General features: G+C 45.7%; 1 protein-coding gene across 2 annotated transcripts in view; it reads right to left on the bottom strand.

Annotated features, from left to right (window-relative positions):
- The window catches only part of CREBRF (CREB3 regulatory factor), an 85251-nt gene extending 74217 nt beyond the window's left edge, over nt 1-11034 (bottom strand). For both annotated transcript variants that reach the window (XM_077937450.1, XM_077937451.1), the window contains exon 1: nt 10907-11034. The gene's annotated coding sequence lies outside the window, so the exon portion shown is untranslated. The remainder of the gene's footprint in view (nt 1-10906) is intronic.
- Nucleotides 11035-14523: the final 3489 nt, after the last annotated feature.

The raw sequence follows: 14523 nt of genomic DNA, 5'->3' as shown, positions 1-14523 counted from the left end.
CGCACATTTTGGGAGGCCAAGGGATGGCTTGAGCCCTGGAGTTTAAGACCAGCCTGGGCAATGTGGGGAGACCCTGTCTCTACAAAAAAAATTAGCTGGGCATGGTGGCACACACGTATAGTCTCAGCTACTCCTGAGGCTGAGGTGGGAGGATCACTTGAATCCAAGGTCAAGGGTGCAGTGAGCCATGACTATGCCACTGCACGATCCTGTCTTTAAAAAAAAAAAAAAAGAAGAAGAAGAAAGAAGGAAAGAAGGAAGGAAGGAAGGAGGAAAGAAAGAAAGAAGAGAAAAGAAATATAACACAAAGGGAATAAAGAGAGAGAGAGAGGGAGGGTGGGAGGTGAAATAAAGGCAAGAGACAAATAGAGTCAGAACGAAAGGTACCTTAGTACCAACACATTAGAAAAGGTGGGACTAAAAGAAAAATGAAACACTACGGGAAAAGACAAATCAACCAAAGTCAGAGGTACTGAGAGCTACAGAGAAAAGAGACTGGAGACCTGACAGCATAGAACAGACTGAAGAGAATTAGAGGACAAAGTGAAAGCAAAAACAGCTATTTCCTCCTAAATCTTACAAATCAGTTTCCTCCTCTTCCATTCTCCCTCCCACCTCTGCCTTAGCTCAAACCATCTCATACCCAACCCCACACTACACATCTTTTATATTTCAACTGTACTAGAATGCTTCCTTCACTAATCTTCAAAACTAAGTTCAAACACCACTTTTTCTATGAATATTCAACTTTCCCCAGGCAGAGTCAGCAGTCCTTCTTCCATATCTCAGAACATTTTGTTCTGAAAAACCATCGTAACATTGGGTTGCAATGTGTATCTCCTCTCCTAGTCTATGGGCAACTCTAGTAGAGGATTCAAAGATGAAAACCTTACTAAAAAGCAGTTCAAAAACTGTACAGCTGGGTACAGTGGCTCACACCTGTAACCCCAACACTTTGGGAGGCTGATGTAGGAGGGTCACTTGAGTTCAGGAGTTCAAGACCAGCCTGGGCAACACAGTAAAACTCCCTCTCTACAAAGAATTTTTTAAAGGCCGGGCGCGGTGGCTCAAGCCTGTAATCCCAGCACTTTGGGAGGCCGAGACGGGTGGATCACAAGGTCAGGAGATCGAGACCATCCTGGCTAACCCGGTGAAACCCCGTCTCTACTAAAAAATACAAAAAACTAGCCGGGTGAGGTGGCGGGCGCCTGTAATCCCAGCTACTCGGGAGGCTGAGGCAGGAGAATGGTGTAAACCCGGGAGGCGGAGCTTGCAGTGAGCTGAGATCCGGCCACTGCACTCTAGCCTGGGCGACAGAGCGAGACTCCGTCTCAAAAAAAAAAAAAAAAAAAAAGAGTTTTTTAAATTAAGCCAGGTGGGCCAGACGCGGTGGCTCACACCTGTAATCCCAGCACTTTGGGAGGCCAAGGCGGGTGGATCACCTGGCGTGGAAAGTTCACGACCAGCCTGACCAACATGGAGAAACCTCAACTCTACTAAAAATACAAAATTAGTTGGGCATGGTGATGCATCCCAGCAATCCCAGCTACTCGGAAGGCTGAGGCAGGAGACTCGCTTGAACCTGGGAGGTGGAGGTTGCAGTGAACCAAGAGTGTGCCATTGCACTCCAGCCTGGGTGACAAAGCAAGACTCTGTCTCAAAAAAAAAAAAAAAAAAAAATTAGCCAGGTGTGGTGATGCGCACCTATAGTCCCAGATACTCAGGAGGCTCAGGAGACTGAGGCAGGATGATTGCTTGAGCCTGGAAAGTCAACGCTGCAGTGAGCCATGATCGTGCCCCTGCACTTCAGCCTGGGTGACAGAGCAAGAACCTGTCTCAAAAAACAACAACAACAAAAACTGCACGAGTCCACCTCATTTATACCACACCACTAGGATGCTAGAAGCCTTGCTGTTTTAAGGAATTCTACAGTGAATATTTTCAAAAGTACATCTACCCTACCCCTAATTCCTCCCCCCCATATCATCAAAGACCTTTTTAAATGTTTTATTTTTGTAATGCTTTAAATTTCTCAGTAAATGACTAACCTATAATAGAAAAAGCAGCAATTCCATCAGCAGCCAAAAAGGAAACTGCTTGTATAAAAGGAGCACCTCAAACCTTCAGGACAAAACATTACACTGAAGAAAACAAATGCACAAGAATCTAAAAAAAAAAATGGAAGGCAAAAAAAAAAAAAAAACACCAGCAAGCTTTACTATCACACTAGTCTTTAAGAAAAAAAAAAAAAATTGGCCGGGCGCGGTGGCTCAAGCCTGTAATCCCAGCACTTTGGGAGGCTGAGACGGGCGGATCACGAGGTCAGGAGATCGAGACCATCCTGGCTAACACGGTGAAACCCCGTCTCTACTAAAAAAAAATACAAAAAATTAGCCGGGCGCGGTGATGGGCGCCTGTAGTCCCAGCTACTCGGGAGGCTGAGGCAGGAGAATGGCGTAAACCCGGGGGGCGGAGCTTGCAGTGAGCTGAGATCCGGCCACTGCACTCCAGCCCGGGCGACAGAGCCAGACTCCGTCTCAAAAAAAAAAAAAAAAAAAAAAAAAAAAAGAAAAAAAATTTTAGGCCAATGCATTGGCTCACGCCTGTAATCCCAATACTTTGGGAGGCCAAGGCGGGCAGATGGCTTGAGGTCAGGAGTTCGGGACCAGCCTGGCCAACATGGTGAAACCCTGACTCTACTAAAAATATAAAAATTAGCTGGGCATGGTGGCAGATGCCTGTAGTCCCAGTTACTTGGGAGGCTGAGGCAGGGGAATTGCTTGAACCCAGGATGCGAAGGTTGCAGTGAGCAGAGATCGCGCCACTGCACTCCAGCCTGGTTGACAGAGTGAGACTCTAGTCTCAAAAAAAAAAAATTAAAAAAAACAAGAAAAAAATATTTTTTAATTAAGAAATTAAAAAATAAGAAAAAGAAATCAGCAGGCCAGGCACAGTGGCTCACGCCTGTAATCTCAGCACTTTGAGAGGTGAAGGCGGGTGGATCACCTGAGGTCAGGAGTTCAAGACCAGCCTGGCCAACATGGCGAAACCCCATTTCTACTAAAAATACAAAAAAATTAGCTGAGTGTGGTGACGTGCTCCTGTAATACCAGCTACTCAGGAGGCTGAGACAAGAAAATTGCTTGAACCCAGGGAAGAGGAGGTAGCAATGAGCTGAGATCGCGCCACTTCACTCCAGCCTGGGCAACAGAGTGAGACTCCGTCTCAAAAAAAAAAAAAAGAGAGAAAAAGAAAACAGCAAATTTGTGAGGCTTTCATAGGAAATTCTCAAAATCAATAATACCCAAAAGATATAAAAGTGGTTTTGGTGTTGAAAGGACAGTGGAGGATGATTTAAGTTGCCAAGAGTAAGTAGGGAAAGCAGTAGTTTAGAAAGCTGTTTAGGAAGGAGAGTTACAACATAGAATTTGGAGGAAAGGTCATAAATTGGTAAAAATGCATATAAGGCTTGGCTAGTGATACCATTGCCACACCCTGCATCAAACTCGCTCCAAATCCTAGCCTACCCCACAAAGGTGAGTCAGCCTTATTAGCAAGAATGATTTTACAGTGCCCCCCTAAAAAAAAAAAAAAAGATTCTACTATGCAGATGAAAAATTATCCCAAACCTACATGAAATAAGAGATTCCATCCATATTTGCCAAATAGGACAAATCCAAAGAACAAAGCACAACTTTTTTTTTTTTTAATACCTGCAAGGAATATTCAATAAGTCTAACTAATGGAGTTCATCTGAAAACAAATTAACAAAGGAATTAAAGAGATTTTTAAACATCATCAAAATAGCTTCTCTAAAAACTTTCTTAAAAGAACGGATCAATTTTAGAATGAAGGCTTTTTGTTCGAACAGATGGTGATTAATTCCTCCCTTCTAACTAAGAAAAGCCCAACATCTCTAATAGTAGACTTTATTACTTACCAGATAAGCGGTTCTTAGCAATGCATGCATTCATTTAAACAGTTCAAGAGCACTAAAAGGTATCAGGCACAGTGTGAGGCAGTGAATATATAGAAATAAAACACAGACTCCGACCTCAAGGAGCTCACAGTTTAATAAGAAGACAAATAAGCCAAGAGAAAATCGAATCCAGATTTGAGAAGTGGTTTCAAGCAGCCCAAAATATTAGCATATTCAAAGTACAAGAGTTTCAGAATATAGTAACTAAAAATTTCCCAGTATCCCCTTGTGAGATGGAAAACATCATTAATCCCTACCACTACAAATTAATAAACTGAGATTATCTGTAGTCATCCAGCCAGAACCTAGGCTAGCTAGAACCAGAAACAAGATTGCAGGCCACATGTTTTTCAGTTCATAAAGGTCAATTTATTCTCTTTTCTAAACTTTTATGCTTCCACTTGAAATCCAGTTCAAGTCAACAAAAATGGTGAAATATTACATTAAAAACAAAGCAAAAGCTATCAAAAAAATTAAGTATTTGCCAGTTATATTTTTAGATTATGGCATCTCTGCTTCACTAGGCACTTAGCACCACTTGACATTTTCCCCGAAAAAAGAGAGGAGGTAACCTGTACCTTTTGGGCCTGGAAAAATCATCCTTCTCTCTTTAATTCTTCAAGCATCTCAGGCAATAAGCACTCAATGTCTTCATAGCTTCTAAGTTAACTGTATATTTGAATATAAGAACTACATGTGTTGACTATTTACGTGACTATCATCTCTTGAAACAGCCAGTTTTGTTAAGGATTATATGCTAAATGTGCTTGGAAACCTCAAGACAACCATATCCTGAATATATCTTAAGGCCAAAGTTTTTTCAATCAGAATGCGTCTCTAAAATCAACAAGATTTGTACCAATATTTGCTTTAAACAGCTTTTCAAGAAAACATTTATATGTAAATGAAGTAAAAATACAAAATACAATGTTGCCATATGCTCTTGTACTAAAAATTCTTCAAGGCAGGAGATGTGTACAATCTACAAATGCTCAAATTTACCTAAAGTGTCTATTTGTATATTCTGAAATACCTTAACATCTAAGTACTTAAAGCTCAATGACTGGGCCGGGGGTGGTGGCTCACCCCTGTAATCCCAGCACTGTGGGAGGCCGAGGCAGGCAGATTTCGAAGTCAGGAGATTGAGACCAGCCGGACCAACACAGTGAAACTCCATCTCTACTAAAAATACGAAAATTAGCTGGGCGCAATGGCAGGCGCCTGTAATCCCAGCTACTTGGAAGGCTGAGGCAGGAGAATCACTTGAATCTGGGAGGCGGAGGTTGCAGTGAGCCGAGATCATGCGACTGCACTCCAGCCTGGGGGACGGAACTAGACTCCGTCTCAAAAAACAAACAAAAAAAACAAAAAAAAACCTCAGTGACTGATGTCTTACAACAGGGGTTGACAAAACTATAGCCGTGGAAGCACAAATAGAGGCACAGCCTGATCTTGTAAATAAAGTTTTATTGGAATACAGCCCAAAAATATGCAGAACATATTTTCTACAGCTGTTTTCATGCTACAGATTGCAAAGTTGAGTAGTTGTGGAAGAGACTATAAGGCTGAAAAAGCCTAAATATTAACTATTTGATCCTGTACAAAAAAAAAAGTCTGTCAACTCTTGTCTTAAAATAATCAGAACCAATTATCTGACAAATTTATGTCTAGTCTAAGAGTTTATCTATCCCAAAATGAGCTACTGAATATGCTGAAAGTATCAGTGAATTGTTTCTCAAAAAAATCCAAGTTCGGCCGGGCGCGGTGGCTCACGCCTGTAATCCCAGCACTTTGGGAGGCCGAGGCGGGCGGATCACAAGGTCAGGAGATCGAGACCACGGTGAAACCCCGTCTCTACTAAAAATACAAAAAAATTAGCCGGGCGCGGTTGTGGGCGCCTGTAGTCCCAGCTACTCGGGAGGCTGAGGCAGGAGAATGGCGTGAACCCGGGAGGCGGAGCTTGCAGTGAGCCGAGATCGCGCCACTGCACTCCAGCCTGGGCGACAGAGCCAGACTCTGTCTCAAAAAAAAAAAAAAAAAAAAAAAAAAAAAAAATTCCAAGTTCAACCCTGCAAGGATTTATTTCAAAATCACAAAACTGAGGCCGGGGTGGGGGGGCCACAGTGGCTCATACCTGTAATCCCAGCACTTTGGGAGGCCACTGCAGGCAGATCATTTAAGATCAGGAGTTCAAGACCAGCCTGGCCAACTTGGTGAAACTCTGTCTCTACTGAAAATACAAAAATCAGCTGGGCATAGCGGGGTACGCCTGTAATCCTAGCTATTCAGGAGGCTGAGGCAGAATAATCGCTTGAACCCAGGAAACGGAGGTTGCAGTGGGCCAGGATCATGCCACCACACTCCAGCCTGGGCGACGGAGTTAGACTCCGTCTCAAAAAAATATATATATGTACTTTTTAAATAAATATATAAATGCCGATCTTGACCGAAAATTAAGCTTTAAAAGCAAACAGTGATTTTAGCTCTTTATCTTTTAAAAACTGAGTTACATTAATAGAATCAATACACAAACTTACTGTACTCGTCACTTGTATTTAGTTAACCACCACCAGGAACCATGCTAGTTATTCCTTTACGTCTCACACTAGTATCCTAGAACCCACACACATCCACCCTGTAAACTAAGTAGAACATTGTCTATATAAAAGTTTGCTTTCACCTGCCATGACAGACAGAGAATGATGGTAAATCGAGCATCCAGACTCTCTTCTGGAAGTATTTAACCTCTTCTATGTTTATGAACATAAAAATCCCAAAGCTGATATACCAGTCATATGAAGGAATTATACCCAAATAAGTTCTATTGCATCTATTTGCCATTCTCAGAATAAGAGAGCATTATATAAGCAATGCTAATTGATTGACTTTATCAACCAATGCAACAATGAAAACTGCCTGGAATATTCTAGGTATCAATGAAAATTCTAGGTATCAATAAAATTTTTATTTTAATTTTCACTATACTTCTCTGTTAAACTAGGGCATTGTAAGGGCTAAGGTTTCAAAAGCAACACAATGCCACCTGATAAAATAAGAACTGACAGGCCAGGCGTGGTGGCTCACGCCTGTAATCTTTGCGAGGCCAAGGCGGGCAGATCACCTGAGGTCAGGAGTTCAAGACCAGCCTGGCCAACATGGTGAAACCCCGTCTCTACTAAAAATACAAAATTAGCCGGGTGTGGTGGCGGGCACCTGTAATCCCAGCTATTCGGGAGGCTAGGCAGAATTGCTTGAACCGGGGAGGCAAAGATTGCAGTGAGCCGAGATCTTCCCACTGCACCCCGGCCTGGGTGACAAGAGCAAAACTCGGAAAAAAAAAAAAAGAAAAGAAAAATAAGAACTGGTAAATAAGCTAATACCCTTATTGACCCCAAAAGTTATACTTAACAACTCAAGTTTATCAAATAATCAGGGATGTTTTCATGTATCATTAGTAACAGAACTGAGTCAGTCATGCCAAAGAACTACAAAAATTGATGAATCAGGCCAGGCGCAGTAGCTCACGCCTGTAATCCCAGCACTTTGGAAGCCGAGGTGGGTGGATCACCTGAGGCCAGAAGTTCAAGACCAGCCTGACCAGCATGGTGAAACCCCGTCTCTATTAAAAATACAAAAAATTAGCTGGGCATGGTGGCACACACCTGTAGTCCCAGCTACTGGGGAGGGTGAGGCAGGAGAATTGCTTGAACCCGGGAGGCGGAGATTGCAGTGAGCCGAGATCTTCCCGCTGCACTCCAGCCTGGGCGACAAGAGGGAAACTCCGTCTCCCATAAAAAAAAAAAAAAAAAAAGAAAAAAATAAGAACTGATAAATAAGCTAATACCCTTATTGACCCCAAAAGTTATACTTAACAACTCAAGTTTATCAAATAATCAGGGATGTTTTCATGTATCATTATTAACAGAACCGAGTCAGTCATGCCAAAGAACTACAAAAACTGATGAATCAGGCCAGGCGCAGTAGCTCACACCTCTAATCCCAGCACTTTGGAAGCCGAGATGGGTGGATCACCTGAGGCCAGAAGTTCGAGACTAGCCTGACCAGCATGGTGAAACCCCGTCTCTATTAAAAATACAGGCCGGGCGCGGTGGCTCACGCCTGTAATCCCAGTACTTTGGGAGGCCGAGGCGGGCGGATCACAAGGTCAGGAGATGAAGACCATCCTGGCTAACACGGTGAAACCCCGTCTCTACTAAAAAATACAAAAAAAAATTAGCTGGGCGTGGCAGCGGGCGCCTGTAATTCTAGCTACTCAGGAGGCTGAGGCAGGAGAATGGCGTGAACCTGGAAGGCGGAGCTTGCAGTGAGCCGACATCGCGCCACTACACTCCAGCCTGGGCGACAGAGCGAGACTCTGTCACTAAAAAAAAAAAAAAAAAATACAAAAAATTAGCCGGGCATGGTGGCACGCACCTGTAGTCCCAGCTACTGGGGAGGCTGAGGCAGGAGAATTGCCTGAACCTGGCAGGCAGAGGTTGCAGTGAGCCGAGATCGTGCCACTGCACTCCAGACTGGGCGACAGAGGGAGACTCCATCTCAAAAAAAAAAAAAAAAAAAAAAAAAAAAAGCCTGGGCGCGGTGGCTCACGCCTGTAATCCCAGCACTTTGGGAGGCCGAAGCAGCTGGATCACGAGATTCGGAGATCAAGACCATCCTGGCTACCACGGTGAAACCGCGTCTCTACTAAAAATACAAAAAAATTAGCCGGGCGTGATGGCGGGCGCCTGTAGTCCCAGCTACTCCAGAGGCTGAGGCAGGAGAATGGTGTGAACCCGGGAGGCCGAGCTTGCAGTGAGCCAAGATGGCGCCACTGCACTCCAGCCTGGGCGAGAGCGAGACTCCGTCTCAAAAAAAAAAAAAAAAAAAAAAAAAAAAATTGATGAATCATTTACCAATTATTCTTTTTCTCCAGCTAATAAAATAGAAGATAAAGCAAATTCTTAATACAGCTAACTCTTGATTAGCCCCTGCACGATCTATCCAAGGCATGTTCCTACGCCTAAGTACTTAACCAAAGATGCATCAATAGTTTGGTACCATTGACAATACCAATGTAGCCACAGGTTGTAATCCGATGTAAACACAAGCCTAAATTAAGCATTTAACAAGGCCAAAAGGATGCCAAAATAATCATAATACATTAAAATAAGTTATTTTCAAATTATTCATACCATTTTCCCCTGCCTCTGGTGTATATCCTAGCTATTTTGGATTAAAAGATTAAAGATATTTAAAAGTACAATCAAGTGACAACTAGTTTACGACAGATCACAAGATTTACACAGAAGTCTTGTTTTCTGCTTTTTTTAAAAAAAAAAAAGAAAGAAAGAAAAGAAATTCCAGGCCTTGATCCTATTTTTCACCTGCAGGCTATTCGCAAGAGAAAGTCCTAAAGAACCTTCGAAACTAAATAACTTTCTCTGGGCTCAGTTTTCTCAAGAAGCTGATTAATGTGGGCTACCAACTTATGTTAGCAAGAGGGGCAAATTACTACTAAGACTAGGACAAGCACGGGGCCTAATCTTTAAAAGGCATCCTGATGGGGGGGGCGGGAAGAGAAACCCCGCCCAGCCCTCAACTTTCTCAGCTTTTCTAGTCCCGTTTTCTTTTATAAAATTGAGAAAAGCAAAACTTCCCCCTCACTCCCTGTCTCTTATCTGAGGCCTGGTACAGAAATTCAGACCGCTATTTATCCAAGTACCTCCTTAAGGTAGTCTTAAGGCTCAAGCCAGCTCAGAAACGGCAGAAAGATTTGCTTTCTTGGGTTAACAGGAGGGCGATTACAGGGTTTGGCGGCCAGGTCTGTCAGGAAGCATAGGGCCAAGAAAGAGGGAGAATCCAGAGACTGAGCTCCATCTAGTCCCAGGAACCACCCCCAGGGGAGGCTTGACTGCCCTCGGTACTTCCCTGCCTCCTCAGCTCGTGTGAGGAGAAAGGCGGGTCGGGGTCAGGCTCCCCTGAGCTACTTCCTGGTCCGATCGGACTCGCCTTCGGACACCCGAAACACCCCGGCCCGGCTCCCTCGCCCTTTGCCCTGTCTCCTCCCCTCTCAGTGACCCACCACCACTGGTCCCCTCCCATCTAACATGGCCGCCCCGCCCGGCCCACCTCCGGCACAGCCTAACCAGTTGGTGGCCCCCGCGGCACCGCCTCCCCCACGCCCATTGGTGCAGAAGTCTCCATCGGCCCGGTCCATTGGACACCAGAGCCTGCCACTCAGCTCCGAGGGCTCCGCCCCTGAGCCGCTTCAAGCTGCTTTGAGAAGACATATAAACAAATCCCGGGAGGGAGGCCCCTCTCGCCCGTCGCCTCCGAGGCGGGGACAGAAGGGGGAGCGGCTACCCCCGAGACGCCCTGCTTGGACCCCCCCTACCCCCAGCCCGCGCCTCTTCATCTCCTGCCAGCCTGGATCCAACCTCCGCGGCCCCGGCCCTTCCTCACACGCCCCTCTCTCCCCTCCTCCCCCGCCAGTCTAGCCTCCCCTCCCCTCTCGGGCCCCTCCCACCCGCTCTCTTCTCTGACAGGCCGACTGCCGGCAGCAGCGGCCCCGGGCTCGGAGGCAGCGGGGAAGGGCCGGGCGGCCCGGCAGGACAGACGCCCGGCGCTGCCCACCCCCGGCCTAACCTACTGCCCGCCCGCGTGTCCCATCTACCGCCGCCCCGCGCTTTTATGTAACCGTCCCGGGCCGGGGGTGGGGGAGGGGAGCGGAGCCCCCGTGACCCGCAGGCGGTGGCCTAAGGCCCGCGCGCCCTCGCACTCGGCCGTGGTCCCGGCCCCCGCCCCGCGCCGGCCCGGCCCAGAGCCCCAGCGCTGCTGCCGCCTAGGCAAGCGGCCCTCTGCCCCCCGCTCCGCTCGTCCCCCAGCCCAGGCCCCTGGGGGCTCCGGGCAGCGGGTGGCGGCGCTCACCTGTGGGTGTAGGGGCGGCTCAGGGACTGGGTCCGGTTCCGCTGCAGGGGCCACGGCCCCTCTCCATGCTGCCTCGGGTTTGTTTTGTTTATGTCCTTCCTGACGGGTTCCCGGAAATCGCGTGACTCGCCCCCCTCACGTGGGCCGCGGCGAGGAGGAGGAGGGAGGCGGGGGCCCGCCGGCCTCGGGCCAATCGCGAGGCGTTCCACAGCCCGGCCAATCAGGGGCTGGGTCCGGCCGGGCACCCCTGTCACGTGTCGCCGGAGGGGCGGGTTGCCGGGAAAAACCAGGAAGAGAGGGCGGAGCGGGGGCTCGGCGCCGGCCTCTGCAGTGTGGGCGGGGACGTCTCCGATACCCGGCAGCACGCCCAGGTTGGGAGAGGATGTTCCTTTTACAAAGGCTTGAAATCCAGCGTTTTATCAGATCTCAGTACTGCGCTGTGAGATCTGAGGTGTCCGTTTGCCCATTTTGTAGTTTAAGTTCACTGAAACTTGAAGTAACTAACTTCATTAGTAGGGGGATTGTATCGATGACCTGGGTGATGGACCGCCTCCCCATCTGAACGTCTTAATTGAGAGACAAACCTTACCTTTTGTCGTTCGTTCATTCATTCACCGACTCAATATTTAGCACGGATTCCGAGACACAGGGATCAATCAGACTGCGTGCACCTTTGAAGAGAGAGACCGGTATACGACTGCACGAACAGAATGCCACTATTACAGAAGCGCCTAGACAAGCCTCCGTGACACATGGTCCTGAGGTTTTCTTGCACTTCCTGATCCTCTTAATAACAACAGCGTCCCTTTATTGAACGAGTACTATATGGTGGGCTTATCGTCTCAATTAGTTTTCCCTGCAAGCACATGCAGTAGTAATATATCCATTTTTCAGACAGGAAAATTAAGGCTGAGAGGAGTTAAGTCGCTTGCGGGAGGTCAGGCGGCTAGTAAGTGAACTAGCTAGGGCTGGAGCCCTTGTCTTTTATCACAGCCTATTCTTCCAGATGCTTTTTATACATCTTAAAGGCACGGAATTGATACGAACACACAACAGAAATTTGATTTTAGTAAGCATAGGGAAAGGAGGATTGGGGAATAAAGACGCCTGCCCAGGTTTCTGTCGGGAGGAATCGCCTTTGAAAATGTGACTCCCTTTTGCACAGATTTTGAGAAGTAGTATAGTGTTGTTGTCAAAACCATGGACTTTGGAATGAAAAAGACGCACAGATCATAATCATCAGGAGAGCAGGGACTGGGCAGTGTTTATCCTGTACCTTCCATGCCTGGCACATAGCCAGTCATTGCACACTGGTTGAATGAATAGTCTGGATTTGAATGCTTGTTTCACCACGTGTAAAGCAACACAAATTAACCTCTGTGAAGCTCAATTTCCTCCTCCGTTAGTACTTTCTGGGGTTGATATGAGAACTAAGTGAAATAATTCATATAAAGCACTTATCAGAGTGCCTGGCATATAGTAAGCACTTAATGAATAGTTGAATTATTAAATTGTTTAAGGGCATCATTTGGAAGATGTACTGTAGACTAAATAGCAAGTACAGATAACTTTAGACTTTAGCAGGTTAACAGCCACTAAAATAATACTTCTGTACACAAAATTAATAGATAGCTATATGTAGATACCTAACAGGAAAGTAAAAGCATAAATCTCTGTAGCCCCCACAATACCAACCACATAGTAGGGCCTCCATGCCCAATGAAGGAATGAGGATTTCCCCTACTGCACAGTGAGTACCTGGATTATAATTTTTTTAAGTCTAACACACACCACATTCTAATTTTCCACATCAACTGGAATTTAAAATTGAAAAAGAGAAAAACTAGCTTGGGACGTTTGAGCCAAGTTCCCTTGACTCATTCACGTGAGATTCATGCATTAAATCTCCCCGGCGTACATCACAGACCATCCTCTTTTGTAATACTATATTTGAAAAGGCTCCAGGAGATGATTAGACCTTCCATTGATACACTGCCCTCTGGACACAGGCATGCTCATCTCCTCTACCGGGCAGTTCCTTGGGGTCAGTGGGTAGCCAGGTTTATCTCCTAGTGTGAGACTCGGCCCACTGAAGGTGTTTACTAGTGAATCACATTGGATTCCCACCTTTCCCTCTTCCGTTGTCTTGGAAAGGATGAGGTTTTGGCTAAAGGAGACCTTTCCATCAAGGTTTGTTAATTACTATATCCTGCTCCGAAATGAATGAAATCACTGGCTCTGAATTGATTTGTGTTTCTCTGGGTTTTATCCTGCCAGATTCTGTCACAGTCAAAGTTGGCAGGAAGTTGGAACTCTCTAATATCATTGGCTTCTTGTTCTAGCCACAAAGTAGTAACCAACTGGCATCACCACTTTCAAAGTGTTTAACCTGGCTCCTGCGGAATAATTTACATTCCGGAATAGCATGAGTCAGAAAAAACACGCTTTACACAAATATGATACAATGGGGGGAAACAAAGCAATAGATACTTAACTCCTTTTCATTCTTAAAGTAATTTTTTTATTTTCGATTAGCTAACATATATACACGGTACAAAATTCAAAAGGCACAAAAAAGTATTCAGTGAATATTAAGTCTCTGTCCTGTTCCTGTTTCTTGGCTACTCATTTTCCCTTCTCAGAGGGAACCACAGTTACCCACATGCTGTGTCTTCTTCCAGAGGTATCCTTTGTATGTGCAGGCATTTTACCTGGTTTAAACCTTCATGTGTTTGGAACACTGTTCTTGGAGCCAAGACTCCAATTTGAGCTGTACCACTAACTATAAGATCCAAGGTGACCTCTCTGAGTTCCGATTTCTTCACCACAAGGGATCAGGACTAAAACTGGGTATTCTCTATGATCTTTTTAACTTCAACACTGAGCCCACATCCTGAAAGAATTAAAATGGTTGGCACGGGTCCTAATTTTCCATATGACCTGTAGGTCATAAATTTGCACTGTGTGTAAATCTTCATTACAGTAGATTGAGCTCTGCCTGCTGCTCACATAGACATCTTTTAAGAGAGTGTTATTTCAAGTCTAAATGTTTTCTTTCCCGACCCCTCTAGACCTGTGTGATTTGTTAAATAAGACTTCACAGCTTTAGAAGTGAGATTAATTAACTCAAAGCTGGAAGATCTCCAGGAAAAGCTGTGTCCTTCTGACACTAAAAACTGATTTTCTTTCTGAGAAGACTGGAGTGAATTGAAAAGAGATACTGATTGATGGTTGGCAGTTGGCCTCCATCCTTCGTTCATCTTACCAAAAATATTATCTGGGGCTGGGCATGGTGGCTCATGCCTGTAATTCCAGCACTTTGGGAGACCGAGGCGGATGGCTCACTTGAAGTCAAGAGTTCAAGACCAGCCTGACCAACATAGTGAAACCCCGTCTCTACTAAAAATGCAAAAAAAAATAGCCGGGCGTGGTGGTGGGCATGTGTAGTCCCAGCTACTAGGGAGGCTGAGGCAGGAGAATGGCATGAACCCAGGAGGCAGAGCTTGCAGTGAGGTGAGATCGCACCATTGCACTCCAGCCTGGGCGACAGAACGAGACTCTGTCTCAAAAAAATAAATAAATAAAATAAATAAAAATACAAAAATTAGCCTGGCGTG

This window comes from Macaca mulatta, chromosome 6 (assembly GCF_049350105.2).
Source record: "Macaca mulatta isolate MMU2019108-1 chromosome 6, T2T-MMU8v2.0, whole genome shotgun sequence".
NCBI lineage: Eukaryota > Metazoa > Chordata > Mammalia > Primates > Cercopithecidae > Macaca > Macaca mulatta.
This window is presented reverse-complemented; position numbering and strand designations above follow the sequence as displayed.